The following is a 12846-nucleotide window of genomic DNA, read 5'->3' as shown; positions in this document are numbered from 1 at the left end:
ACGGCCCGTCTCATCTGTTGATGCCTGTCCTTGGTTGGGCCAGCTCAGACACGCGGTTTGTAGTAGATTTTTCAGTTTCTCTCTCTCTCTCTCTCTTTCTTCTAACCCCATTGTCGTCTGTCCTTTCCCCCCCAGCGCAGAGCACCCTCACCAAGTCTTTCTTCGAGGGAAGACAGCGTCAGCCTGTCTCATGCAGAGAGATTACCTGGCCATCAACGGTCGTGAACAGCCAAGCCACTGCTGACTTGTGTGTCAAGGACCAGAAGTTGCAGGGGTTCCAGTGTGAGGAACGATGACGACAGCATTCCAACTCTGGTACTTGCTTGTTACAGGAGTTTCATGTATTTTCCTGATCCAATTGATCATTCTTTGATGTTTTGCTGCAGGTGCAAGGCAAAAAAAAAAAAAGTCATCATACTTCAGGGAAGAGAGGTGAGCAGCTAGCTACTCCAGTGCTTTTGAAATGTATCTGTGTGTGTCTTGTGGTCAGGGATGTTAGCACTTGAAAGTCTTGGGGCACCTTCTCCAGGGGCTCAGGGAGAGCATTGCATGGTAGGGTTTTTTTTTTGGCAACTTTGTTCAAGGAATCTTCGTCATTGATTCTTTCGTTTATGACATAAGAATTTCTTTTTCGAAGCCAACTTGGAGCGTGTGGGCTGCACTTTCCCGCCCTCTGTTCCGTGGGCCGTAGGCGACAAACCCGCATGCGGGGAGCCTGGCTGCGGAAATGCTTATTTGTCGGTGGGGGGAGGGTCTTGTCTGGATCCGTGATGAGCGCAGCTGTCTGAGGATGCTGAGGGACTCGTTGCAGATGTCAATCTGAGATCCAGATCTGGGGCCCTCTCGCGGGACAAATAAGACCGGCCAAGCCTGGCTTGATGTCGCGCCCCTTCGGTGGTGACACAGCCCGGCTGTGCGCAAGGCGTGCGCACCCTGTCCGATGAGGCGGGAAGCCGCTTTGGATGTGACTGGTGATCCGAGCCTTGCTGTGCTCTGTTCACGGTGAACAGGGTGTTGTAGACACAGGTCCTGGTATTTAGGGACTCACTCCGTTCTGGAATAACGAGCCAGAGAACGAAGTAGAGACTGAGTTAAGAAGGGAGCCGGTGTCTCATTCGTGCTGGGGGAAGAGGCAGGAGCCCAGCCTGCCTGTGTTGCTTGTCAACAAGGGAATGAATTGCAGTGCTTTGCGTTTTTACTCTGGAGTATGTCCCGAGATGATGTCTTTGCATTTTCTTCATCCTTTTCTTCCCCGGAGGCCGGAGAGCTGGCATGTGAGGACCTCCCACATCGGAGAACGGAACTGAGGTGCTGCACCAGGGGTCCCTGGGACTTCCTGCCCCGTGCTCTGGGGCCACACCCTGAGGTCTCCGTGTTGATCTGTTGAGGGTTTCCTGGGTGAATCTCTGCACAGTGTGTCCTCTTTCTGGTGAGTGCCTTCCCTCTCATTTCTCAATTTGGAACAGAGTTTTAGGTAGACTGTAGGATTTTGAACAATTGTTTATTTTATTTCTTACAATTCCATATTGCCGTGAAATATTCTTTCTGTGAGAATAAGCCACAAATTTCCAATTATTATGGTTTCTGAACGTTGACTCGTGATGAAGAGCATTGCATGCTGATCACTGCATTCAGATCTATAACATTATGGATCATTGCTATGCTTCTGTCATTAAGAATTGAGATTTTTTTTTTTTATGTTAAAAGTTAGATGTTAAATTTTATGAGACCTTTCTAAGGTCATAAAGACTTGAAATGGCCCTGGCTGGTTGGCTCAGTGGTAGAGCGTCGGCCTGGCGTGCGGAAGTCCCAGGTTCGATTCCCAGCCAGGGCACACAGGAGAAGTGCCCATCTGCTTCTCCACCCCTCCCCCTCTCCTTCCTCTCTGTCTCTCTCTTCCCCTCCCGCAGCGGAGGCTCCATTGGAGCAAAGTTGGCCTGGGTGCTGGGGATGGCTCTATGGCCTCTGCCCCAGGCGCTAGAATGGCTCTGGTTGCAACAGAGCAATGCCCCAGATGGGCAGAGCGTCGCATGCCGGGTGGATCCTGGTTGGGCGCATGCGGGAGTCTGTCTGACTGCCTCCCCGTTTCCAGCTTCAGAAAAATACAAAAAAAAAAAAGACTTGAAATGATAAAGAACCACAAAGCACTTTATATATTTTTTTATGAAAAACAAAATAAATTAAACAATCCATACTTCGCTGGCCTCACAAAAGGTTTTTAGCTTGGGTTAATCAACTGGACAGATAGTGACATTTCATATATTAAGTCATATGAACCCTTGTTTGTTGTTAAAATTGAAATATCCACCAATGAGAACAGTGGTCTATATATTCTTTGGCATTGTTTTGCAGAATGGAGGTCACCTGAGGCTTGGTTTGTATTTGAAGAACGGATAAATTCAGTTTTTCTCTAGATAAAAGTTTTTGTAACAAACTTTCTTCCTTTCTTCAAGTTTTCCATGAAAGTTGCTTGTTTGTTTATTTATTTAAATCTGCATAGTCATTGCTTCAGAGCCTATCCAGGTCATTCACATGAACCTGAATATTAATAAAATAACCACGAACATTAATAATTGTAATATCAGGGGAGGAAAGGAGCCCTACTAGATACTGAAATGGACTCTAGACTATTCATCATTAAAAAAAATGCATAATTTAATTTTTTTTAAAATCATTAATGTACACTCGAAATCTGTATAATTGCATTAACCAGTGTCAACCCCAGTAAATTTAATTTTAGAAAATGCTTGATGATAAATATGAATGACAGGAACATTACAACACATTTTGATCTAATAAATATGATTATACAAATATTTACTTGTATATTTACCTGCGTTAGTACAGAAGTAGATTTGTGGTGGATGGCTGATGTCTCAAAGTATAGAAGTATATTGACATCCATTATTTATGCAGTAAGTGGCATGTGTCAGGTAGAGTTGATTTATGGTGTTTCAATCCTCCATTTCCTTAATGACCTTTCTTCTAATTGTTCTATTCATTACTGAAAGTGGGATACCGAAGTAACCAGATATTATTGTGGACTTGTCTAATTTCCCCTTCAATTCCGGAGGACGGTTTTTCTTCAAATGCTTTGGAACTCTGTTGTAGGTATGTGTGTATTTTTAAGGGCTATTAGGTCTTCTAAAGGGGTTGACCCTATTACTTATTTATTATTGACTCTTATAACAATTTTGTGTTTGAAGACTTTTTTTCTGCTATTAGTATAGGCATTACAGTTCTCTTTAGGTTACTATGTTTATGATATACATTTTTTTAATGATTTTCCTTTCAACCAATTTGTACGTTTAAATCTAAAGTGTGTCTCTTGTGGAGAGCATATAGTTGGACCATCTTTTTTAACCCAGTTTGCCAATCTCTGCCTTTTACTTAAAATTTTAAATCATTTATATTTATTGTAGTTGTTGATATGGAAGGACTTTTACCACATTGTTGTACATTTTCTCTATGTGTCTTCTATGTTGTTTTATCTTTTATTTTGTGTGTGTGTGTGTGTTTAAGGAGATATAATTGGTACTATTTTAATTGCTTTCTTTGTTTTTTAAATATATGTTTGAGTTATTTTCTTAGAGGTTGCCCTAGAAATAACAGTTAACACTTAATTTATAACAACCTAGTTCAATTAATACCAATTTAATTTCAATAATATATTAAATACTTGTTTCCATCTTGCTCCATTTTCTCTTTTTGTTGTTGTTGTCACGAACTATGCTTTTTTTTTTTTTTTGTATTTTTCTGAAGCTGGAAGCGGGGAGGCAGTCAGACAGACTCCAGCATGTGCCCAACCGGGATCCACCTGGCACACCCACCAGGGGGCGATGCTCTGCCCCTCTGTCACAACCAGAGCCACTCTAGCACCTGAGGCAGAGGCCAAGGAGCCATCCTCAGTGCCCAGGCCATCTTTGCTCCAATGGAGCCTCGGCTGCAGGAGGGGAAGAGTGAGAGAGAGGAAGGAGAGGGGGAGGGGTGGAGAAGCAGATGGACGCCTCTCCTTTGTGCCCTGGCCGGGAATCGAACCCGGGACTCCTGCACGCCAGGCCAACGCTCTACCACTGAGCCAACCGGCCAGGGTCACGAACTATGCTTTTATACATATATTCAGGACAATAGGCTTACTATTTTTATGTAGTTTCTTAAAAATATGATAGGAAAAAGAAGTTACAAGATTTTTGTTTTTCTGTGTAGTTACCTTTACTGTTACTATTTATTTCTTGATGGATTCAAGTTACTGTCGGTTACTTACTTATTTCAGCTCCAGGACTCCCTCTAACATTTGTTGTAGGGCACGTCTGCTCTCAACTTTTTCTTAGCTTTTGTCTTAATTCTCCATTTCTATAGGAAATTTTTTGTCAAATAAAGAATTCTGCCCTGGCCGGTTGGCTCAGCGGTAGAGCGTCGGCCTAGCGTGCGGAGGACCCGGGTTCGATTCCGGCCAGGGCACACAGGAGAAGCGCCCATTTGCTTCTCCACCCCTCCGCCGCACTTTCCTCTCTGTCTCTCTCTTCCCCTCCCGCAGCCAAGGCTCCATTGGAGCAAAGATGGCCCGGGCGCTGGGGATGGCTCTGTGGCCTCTGCCCCAGGCGCTAGAGTGGCTCTGGTCGCAACATGGCGACGCCCAGGATGGGCAGAGCATCGCCCCCTGGTGGGCAGAGCGTCGCCCCATGGTGGGCGTGCCAGGTGGATCCCGGTCGGGCGCATGCGGGAGTCTGTCTGACTGTCTCTCCCTGTTTCCAGCTTCAGAAAAAATGAAAAAAAAAAAAAAAAAAAAAAAAAGAATTCCTGGTAGAAGGTGTTTTTGTTTCAGGACTCTGAATGTATCATCCTTCTGCATTCTGACCTCTTTTTCTGTTGAGACATTCATTGTTGATCTTAATGAGGATTACTTGACTGTGATGAGTCACCTCTCTGGTGCTGCTTTGAAGGTTTTCTTTTGCTTCTAACAATTTCCATTCCGATGTGGCTTAGCATGGATCTTTTTGAGTTCATCCTACATGGAGTTCATTGGGCTGCTTGTATAGGCAGATGACCATTTTTTCATCAGCTTTGGGAAGTTTTGGCAATTACCATTTCAAATATGCTTTTTGTTCCTTTCTCTCTTCTCCTGTGATACTTCTGTGTTTTTTTTTTTATTTATTCATTTTTAGAAAGGAGAGAGAGAGACAGAGAGGGAGAGAGAGGAGAGAGAGACAGAGAGAGAGAAGGGGGGAGGAGCTGGAAGCATCAACTCCCATATGTGCCTTGACCAGGCAAGCCCAGGGTTTTGAACCGGCAACCTCAGCATTTCCAGGTTGACGCTTTATCCACTGCACCACCACAGGTCAAGCCTTGTGATACTTCTTATGCTTATGTTAGTGCACTTGATGAGACCCTCACAACTTTGAGGCTAAATTATTTCCCCTATTCCTTTAACTGGGTAATTTTAATTGGCATATCTTTAAGTTTATTTTATATATTGTGCTATAATGGAACAACTCTGGAAATTAGGCCATTACCCCCTTCCTGGGGCTTGTTGTTGGTTCTTGTGGTAGTTGTTGTTCTGGGTGTATGGCCACAGAAGACTGTTTTCGGCCTGACCTGTGGTGGCGCAGTGGATAAAGCGTCGACCTGGGAACGCTGAGGTTGCCGGTTCGAAACCCTGGGCTTGCCTGGTCAAGGCACATATGGGAGTTGATGCTTCCAGCTCCTCCCCCCTTCTCTCTCTCTGTCTCTCTCTCTCCTCTCTAAAATTAATAAATTTTAAAAAATTAAAAAAAGAAGACTGTTTTCTATTACATCATTGGCCAGCTAATAATTGCACAGAATCTTCGTTTGCAAACCTGAAAACATTACTGCATCTCCCTATATGTGCAGAAAGTCCCTCTGTGTACGATGGGATATATCTTTAACACCCAGCCAGGGATTTAAAACTTCCCTTTGGCCTCGAATTTTGATTCCTCAAGGTCTCAAGTTCATCTATCAGGGTGAGGTGAGGTCTCCAGATTTTTCTGAGTATAAACGTTAGCTCTCCATGGGAGCTGCCCGTATAAATTCCCCAGAGTACACTGGATCTTCTGTTAGCAATTATTCCACAGGAACCTCCCAATCCCCAGCCTCTCCCTGTAGGGTTTTGGTCAGTTTATTTATTTCCATTTTTATTGATTGATTTTAAAGAGAGGAAGTGGGGAGAGAGACACACAGAGAGAGAGAGACAGACAGAAACATTGATTTGTTGTTCCACTTATTGATGCATTCATTGGTTGATGCTTGTCGGTGCCCTGACTGGGGATAGGACCCACAACCTTGGGATATCAGGATGACACTTTAACCAACTGAGCTACCCAGCCAGGGCTAGTCAGTTTTTTTTTTTTGTTTTTTTTTTTTGTATATTTTTTTTTCTGAAGCTGGAAACGGGGAGAGACAGTCAGACAGACTCCCGCATGCGCTCGACCGGGATCCACCCGGCACGCCCACCAGGAGCGACGCTCTGCCCACCAGGGGGCGATGCTCTGCCCCTCTGGGGCATCACCCTGCAGTGACCAGAGCCACTCCAGCGCCTGGGGCAGAGGCCAAGGAGCCATCCCCAGCGCCCGGGCCAACCTTGCTCCAATGGAGCCTTGGCTGCGGGAGGGGAAGAGAGAGACAGAGAGGAGGGAGGGGGGGTGGAGAAGCAAATGGGCACTTCTCCTATGTGCCCTGGCCGGGAATCGAACCCGGGTCCCCCACGCGCCAGGCCAACGCTCCACCACTGAGCCAACCGGCCAGGGCCAGTCAGTTTCTTTTTTGATAAAACTGTTATCCAGCCCTGGCCGGTTGGCTCAGCGGTAGAGCATCGGCCTAGCGTGCGGAGGACCCAGGTTCGATTCCCGGCCAGGGCACACAGGAGAAGCGCCCATTTTGCTTCTCCACCCCTCTGCCGCACTTTCCTCTCTGTCTCTCTCTTCCCCTCCCGCAGCCGAGGCTCCATTGGAGCAAAGATGGCCCGGGTGCTGGGGATGGCTCTGTGGCCTCTGCCTCAGGCGCTAGAGTGGCTCTGGTCGCAACATGGCGACGCCCAGGATGGGCAGAGCATCGCCCCCTGGTGGGCAGAGCATCGCCCCATGGTGGGCGTGCTGGGTGGATCCCGGTCGGGCGCATGCGGGAGTCTGTCTGACTGTCTCTCCCTGTTTCCAGCTTCAGAAAAATGAAAAAAAAAAAAAAAAACTGTTATCCATTGCACCAGGAAGCAGCAATAACACTTAAATCGCCACCCATCTATCCACTACAGCTGCAATTTTCAACCAGTTGCACCACAGCGTACCATGGTATGCCGAGACCATTTTTAAAACATGCAATCTCTGCCCATTTATTTTTATCAGGGGCAGGAACCTCATTTTACCTAGATTGCCAAATAAAAAATGGCAACAGCAACACAATCCCTGTTTGTCGGTGTGACTGAATCAGAATGATACCTATTTTTTTGTTGTCAGATTGGCAAAAATTATATTTTTGGTCATGTTGTAGAATTTTAGTTATTAGTTTAAGTGTTTCTTGTGATAAAAAAAAAAGAAAAAATGTTGAAAATAGCTGTGCTATCGCACTGAGTGCATTCTGACTTAGGAGAAACAAAGCCAAGGTTTTGACGTCGTCTCTTAGGGAGGCAACATAGAAATCAAAAGAAATACTTACAGTTCTGTGGAGATGAGGCCATTTCTGCTGTCTCTAGAACCTACGTACCAGGAACACGGTCTGTTGTTTTTAAAATACCAATGAGCTGGGGAGTATGAGATGAGATCAGGGAAAATTAAAAAGTATAGTGTTCCCTGCCCTGGCTGGTTGGCTCAGTGGTAGAGCATCAGCCCGGCGTGTGAGAGTCCCGGGTTCGATTCCCAGCCAGGGCACACAGGTGGAGAAGCGCCCATCTGCTTCTCCACCCCTCCCCCTTCTCCTTCCTCTCTGTCTCTCTCTTCCCCTCTCACAGCCAAGGCCCTGTTGGAGCAAAGTTGGCCCGGGCGCTGAGGATGGCTCCTTGGCCTCTGCCCCAGGTGCTAGAATGGCTCTGGTTACAACAGAGCGACGCCCCAGATGGGCAGAGCATCGCTTCTTGGTGGGCATGCTGGGTGGAACCCAGTCAGGCTCATGTGGGAGTCTGTCTGTCTGCCTCCCTGATTCTCACTTTGGAAAAATACAAAAAAAAAAGTATACTGTACCCTGGTTTCAGATATTAAACCGTTTTTTTTTTTTTCCCTTTGTTAAGAAATTGGCCCAGTAGCTCAATCGGTGGCCTGGTCAGCAAACTGAGGCTCGCGAGCCACATGCGGCTCTGTGGCCCCTGGAGTGTGGCTCTTCCACAAAATACCAAGTGTGGGCGCTACCTTGATAAGGAATGTACCTATCTATATAGTTTAAACTTAAAAAATTTGGCTCTCAAAAGAAATTTCAATCGCTGTACTGTTGATATTTGGCTCTGTTGACTAATGAGTTTGCCGACCACTGTTAGAGCATTAATCTGATACATGAAGGTTGAGGGTTCAATCCCTGGTCAGAGCTCATACAATAATCAACAAAGGAATGCATAAATAAGTGGAACAACAAATTGATGTTTCTCTCTCTCTCTCTCTCTTCCTAAAAATCAATGAGTAAAAATTAAAAAAAAAAAAAAAAAAAAAAAAGAGAGACCCAGTTTTTGGGTGAGTTTCCAGATTTCCAAAGTTGATTCCTCATATATTTGGAGTAGCTCTTACACTGACATGGTCACCCACATCACTTTTCATTTCCTGTTTTATTTCTCAGTCGCTGATGAGGTTGGATATATTGTAATAGCTTGATTGGTCCACTTGTATGTCTTCATTGGAAAAATGTCTCTTAAAATGTTTTTCACAGATTTTAATCGGGTTACCTGTCCTCTTGTTGAGTTGGAAGAGTTCAATCTGTTACTATGAAAACAAATGTTTTATCAGAGATATAATTTTTTTTTTTTTTTAATCTTTTATTTTATTATTTTTTTTTTCTTCATTTCTGAAGCTGGAAACGGGGAGAGACAGTCAGACAGACTCCCGCATGCGCCCAACCGGGATCCACCCGGCACGCCCACCAGGGGCGATGCTCTGCCCACCAGGGGGCGATGCTCTGCCCATCCTGGGCGTCGCCATATTGCGACCAGAGCCACTCTAGCGCCTGAGGCAGAGGCCAAGGAGCCATCCCCAGCGCCCGGGCCATCTTTGCTCCAATGGAGCCTTGGCTGCAGGAGGGGAAGAGAGAGACAGAGAGGAAAGCGCGGCGGAGGGGTGGAGAAGCAAATGGGCGCTTCTCCTGTGTGCCCTGGCCGGGAATCGAACCCGGGTCCTCCGCACGCTAGGCCGACGCTCTACCGCTGAGCCAACCGGCCAGGGCAGAGATATAATTTGAAAAGGTTTTTGTATGAAGCTCTGGGTTAATTTTATCTCCCTAAATGGAGTCCATTAGACACAAGTGTTTGTCAAGCAAGCTTATGTTCATCTGTGCTTGTTTGTGAAGGAGATATTTGCTCTACCTATCCTTACAGTCTTCATAATGAGCTAGATACGTGAGTTTATCCTTTGGAATAGAAACACTGCAAAGAATGGACAATGTGGGGACTCCCATGTTGCGATGGCTAAAAAGTAACGTAAGACTTGTGCTCCATAAAGATACCTGGGAACCATGCGCACACAGTATTTGAGTCTATTTCACAAGAGTTTTGTGTTCCAGTCAAGATGTTACTTTGACCAACTAGGCTTGAATTTTCTGAGAAGGCACTGCGCCACAAAAGGCCACAGGTGGAGGAGCTCCCAGACTGTAATCTGTTCCCATCAGGGTTTGCCGTGGGGCATAAAACAACACACTGGCCTGATGAAGGTGTTATTTGTGACCGACCCTTACAGGGACTGCCCTGAAGTCAGTTTCTCAAGCAGGCATGATGTCTCTAAACCAGGGGTCCCCAAACTTTTTACACAGGGGGCCAGTTCACTGTCCCTCAGACCGTTGGAGGGCCGGACTATAAAAAAAACTATGAACAAATCCCTATGCACACTGCACATATCTTATTTTAAAGTAAAAAAAAACAAAACGGGAACAAATATAATATTTAAAGTAAAGAAAAAGTAAATTTAAATCAACAAACTGACCAATATTTCAATGGGAACTATGCTCCTCTCACTGACCACCAATGAAAGAGGTGCCCCTTCCAGAAGTGCGGCGGGGGCCGGATAAATGGCCTCAGGGGGCCGCATGCGGCCCACGGGACCCCTGCTCTAAACTATCCTGGCAGCAGCAAGGCACTCCATTGACCAAGAAAAGAAGCCCTTCCTCTTCTTTTTAGCAAGAGAGACAGAGAGAGGAACAGATAGACTGATCGGGGGAGAGATGAGAAGCATCAGTTCTTCACCGCGGCCCCGGAGTTGTTCATTGATTGCTTTCTCATATGTGCCTTTGACCGGCGGGGCTACAGCAGAGAGTGAGCGACCCCTTGCTCAAGCCAGCGACCTTGTGCGGAAGCTGGATGGAGACCGTGCTCAAGCCAGTGACCTCGGGGCTTCAAACCACGCTCTCTCCACTACACCACTGCCTGGTCAGGCAAGACCTCCCTCCTCTTTAATGGCCGAAGGGGTGTGGGAGTCCTGGAGGAACTGTGGTCCTGCGTGTGCACCATGCCCGTGGGCTGCTCACAAGGAAAGCGTCCCTTTGCCCCAAGTCCTGCCATTTGATGGAAGACTTCAGGCGCCCACTAGAGAGAACTGGAACTGTGGGTCTCCAGCGGCATGTGGGGGTTTCATGCCAACAGTGGACGGACACATCCACCTTCTCTGGGACGTTGGATCCGGTGTGTCAGGCTTGTGGAGACCCCTGAGGTCATCAGGTCCCCAGTAAACCTGCTACACCCGCATTCCTGAGTGTTCCTGCATCAAGGATGCACGTTGGACGGACGGTGGCTCCCTCCTGTCTGAGGGCCCCGGTAAGTGAAGACCGCAGACTCCCCTCTGGGATCTTTTTGTTCTGCTGGGAGATTTGACTTGGTTAGCAAGAAGAGGTGCACAGCCAGAAGTCCCATGGCCACTTCAGATTGAGATGGGCCGCTTTGGTCCTGGGAACCTGTCAGCAGTGCCAGACATTATGTTGGGGTTCATGTTTCTGTCCAGGGAAGATCACCTGTGAACACGACAGGGAGACGATATCCACCTGACGTCACACCAGCCATGGGCACAGAGGAGGTGGGACTTAGTCAGAAGTAGCAACAGCAAAGGAGATCTTGACTCTTTTAGATGTCCCTCGAGGTCAGAGTCGGATGGTTTCTTTGAAGGTCCTGTCCTCTGTCGTTCAGAAGGACGGTGTGCTGCAGGACGTCTGGTCAGGGGGAGGAGTCCTCTGCCCAGGACCACGTGCACACACACCTGCTTACCTACCTGCCTTTAGGGTCTCACACACGCCTGCACTCACTCCTCAGGGACAGAGGTGTGTGACAGACAGCTGCAAGGATTACCTTGGAGTAGGCTGGTGTGGTTCTTGTGACCTGAGGACATGAGCGCATGTCTCAAATGTGCGTGTAATTTCTCTCCAAGTCCCAGGCGGAGTGGCCCTGCGAGGCTCACCATCAGCCGTGAAGAGATGACTTCCCTCTCCCTCAGTGACAGGAGGTGTGTGGGCGTCCCGGAGGAAGTGTGCCCATGGCTGTGCCCCGTGCCCGTGGATCACTCGGGCAGGTGAGCCTTCCTGTTCCCCTCTTCTCCCTGGTCAGTAACACAAGACCCCGGAACGTGCTCGGATCGATGATGAGTCCCCTCAAAAACATTCCTTGGAAAAGCTGAACAAAATGAGTGAGAACCCCAACCGTCGTTCTCATCGGATCTGAGGTCCACCAGCACGTTCAGTGCCCCAGGGACTGTAAGAGTGAGGGGCAGCTTCCCCTGGTCACACACATGCACGCAGAACAGGGGTATCAGCATCGGAGAACCCCTTGAGTGACTGTCAGTATTCTCTTGTCATTAGCTGGGTGTTTATGATCAATGGCGCACAGGTTAATGGGCGAGTCAATGTCTTTGTCTTGTCAGGTGGCTCTTATCTAGTTTGAAAGTTCTCTAGTGTGGTCATGACACAGCCCCAGTAAGACAATGGCATGTCTGTGTCCTGACCTGGATCTTGCTTCAGATGTAGCCCTTGGGGTTCTGTCTGTGGAGGTGGAAAGCTCCTGTACTTCCTGATTACAGTTCTAGAGCTGATCGTAACGGTACCTGACTTGACTTCGGGCTAAGTGAGGAAATTGCAGCTACCTTGGGATTGGGGGCCATTGGCAGCTCCTGTAATTCAACGACCCACCCAGTCAACATGCATGGTGGGCACCCCTGGGCTGTTTTGTAGAACTAGCTCTGCTCTCCAGATAGGGTGTGACTGATGTCCTGACAGGGAACCAGAGGTCAAGAAGAGAAAAGGTCACAGTGACGTTCCATGAATTTCCACATGGGCACCATATACACTGTCAGCATTCCAAACCCTGCAGTCTTCCTATTGAATTTTCATTGTCTCCATGTGGTTTGAGGATGAGATGTTGGGACGAATGGCCATGTTTTGTCCACTTGGCTGGCACCCATTCAGGGCCCAATGAGTAGGGAGTGGGGTCAAGACTGAGGCCCTGTGAGCTCAGGACCTGGATCTGTGTGGGCCAGGTTCCCAGTGCAGATGTTGGATCTGGGGTGTTGTGTTCAGGAAGGGAGGAAGGGGAGTTAGTTCTACGGTTTCGGACAGCCCATGCCAGAGCAATGCTGTTACTATCTGGGGCCTGGTCAGGAACGGGAGTCCCAGAGTGGGCGTGGCTGGGCGGAGGGGTGTGGCTGTGTTGCTGCAGCTCCCTGCTCCTGG

General features: G+C 47.5%; 2 non-coding genes across 2 annotated transcripts; both read left to right on the top strand.

The window, feature by feature from the left end:
* The first annotated feature begins 761 nt into the window (after positions 1-761).
* On the top strand, positions 762-828 carry LOC136385191 (small nucleolar RNA SNORD109A). The gene has a single exon (XR_010747790.1). It is a non-coding gene; the product is annotated as a small nucleolar RNA SNORD109A (small nucleolar RNA).
* Positions 829-11753: 10925 nt separating this feature from the next.
* Positions 11754-11847, top strand: LOC136385165 (small nucleolar RNA SNORD116). Its single transcript, XR_010747769.1, has one exon. It is a non-coding gene; the product is annotated as a small nucleolar RNA SNORD116 (small nucleolar RNA).
* Positions 11848-12846: the final 999 nt, after the last annotated feature.

This window comes from Saccopteryx leptura, chromosome 13 (genome assembly GCF_036850995.1).
Source record: "Saccopteryx leptura isolate mSacLep1 chromosome 13, mSacLep1_pri_phased_curated, whole genome shotgun sequence".
NCBI classification, from domain to species: domain Eukaryota; kingdom Metazoa; phylum Chordata; class Mammalia; order Chiroptera; family Emballonuridae; genus Saccopteryx; species Saccopteryx leptura.
This window is presented reverse-complemented; position numbering and strand designations above follow the sequence as displayed.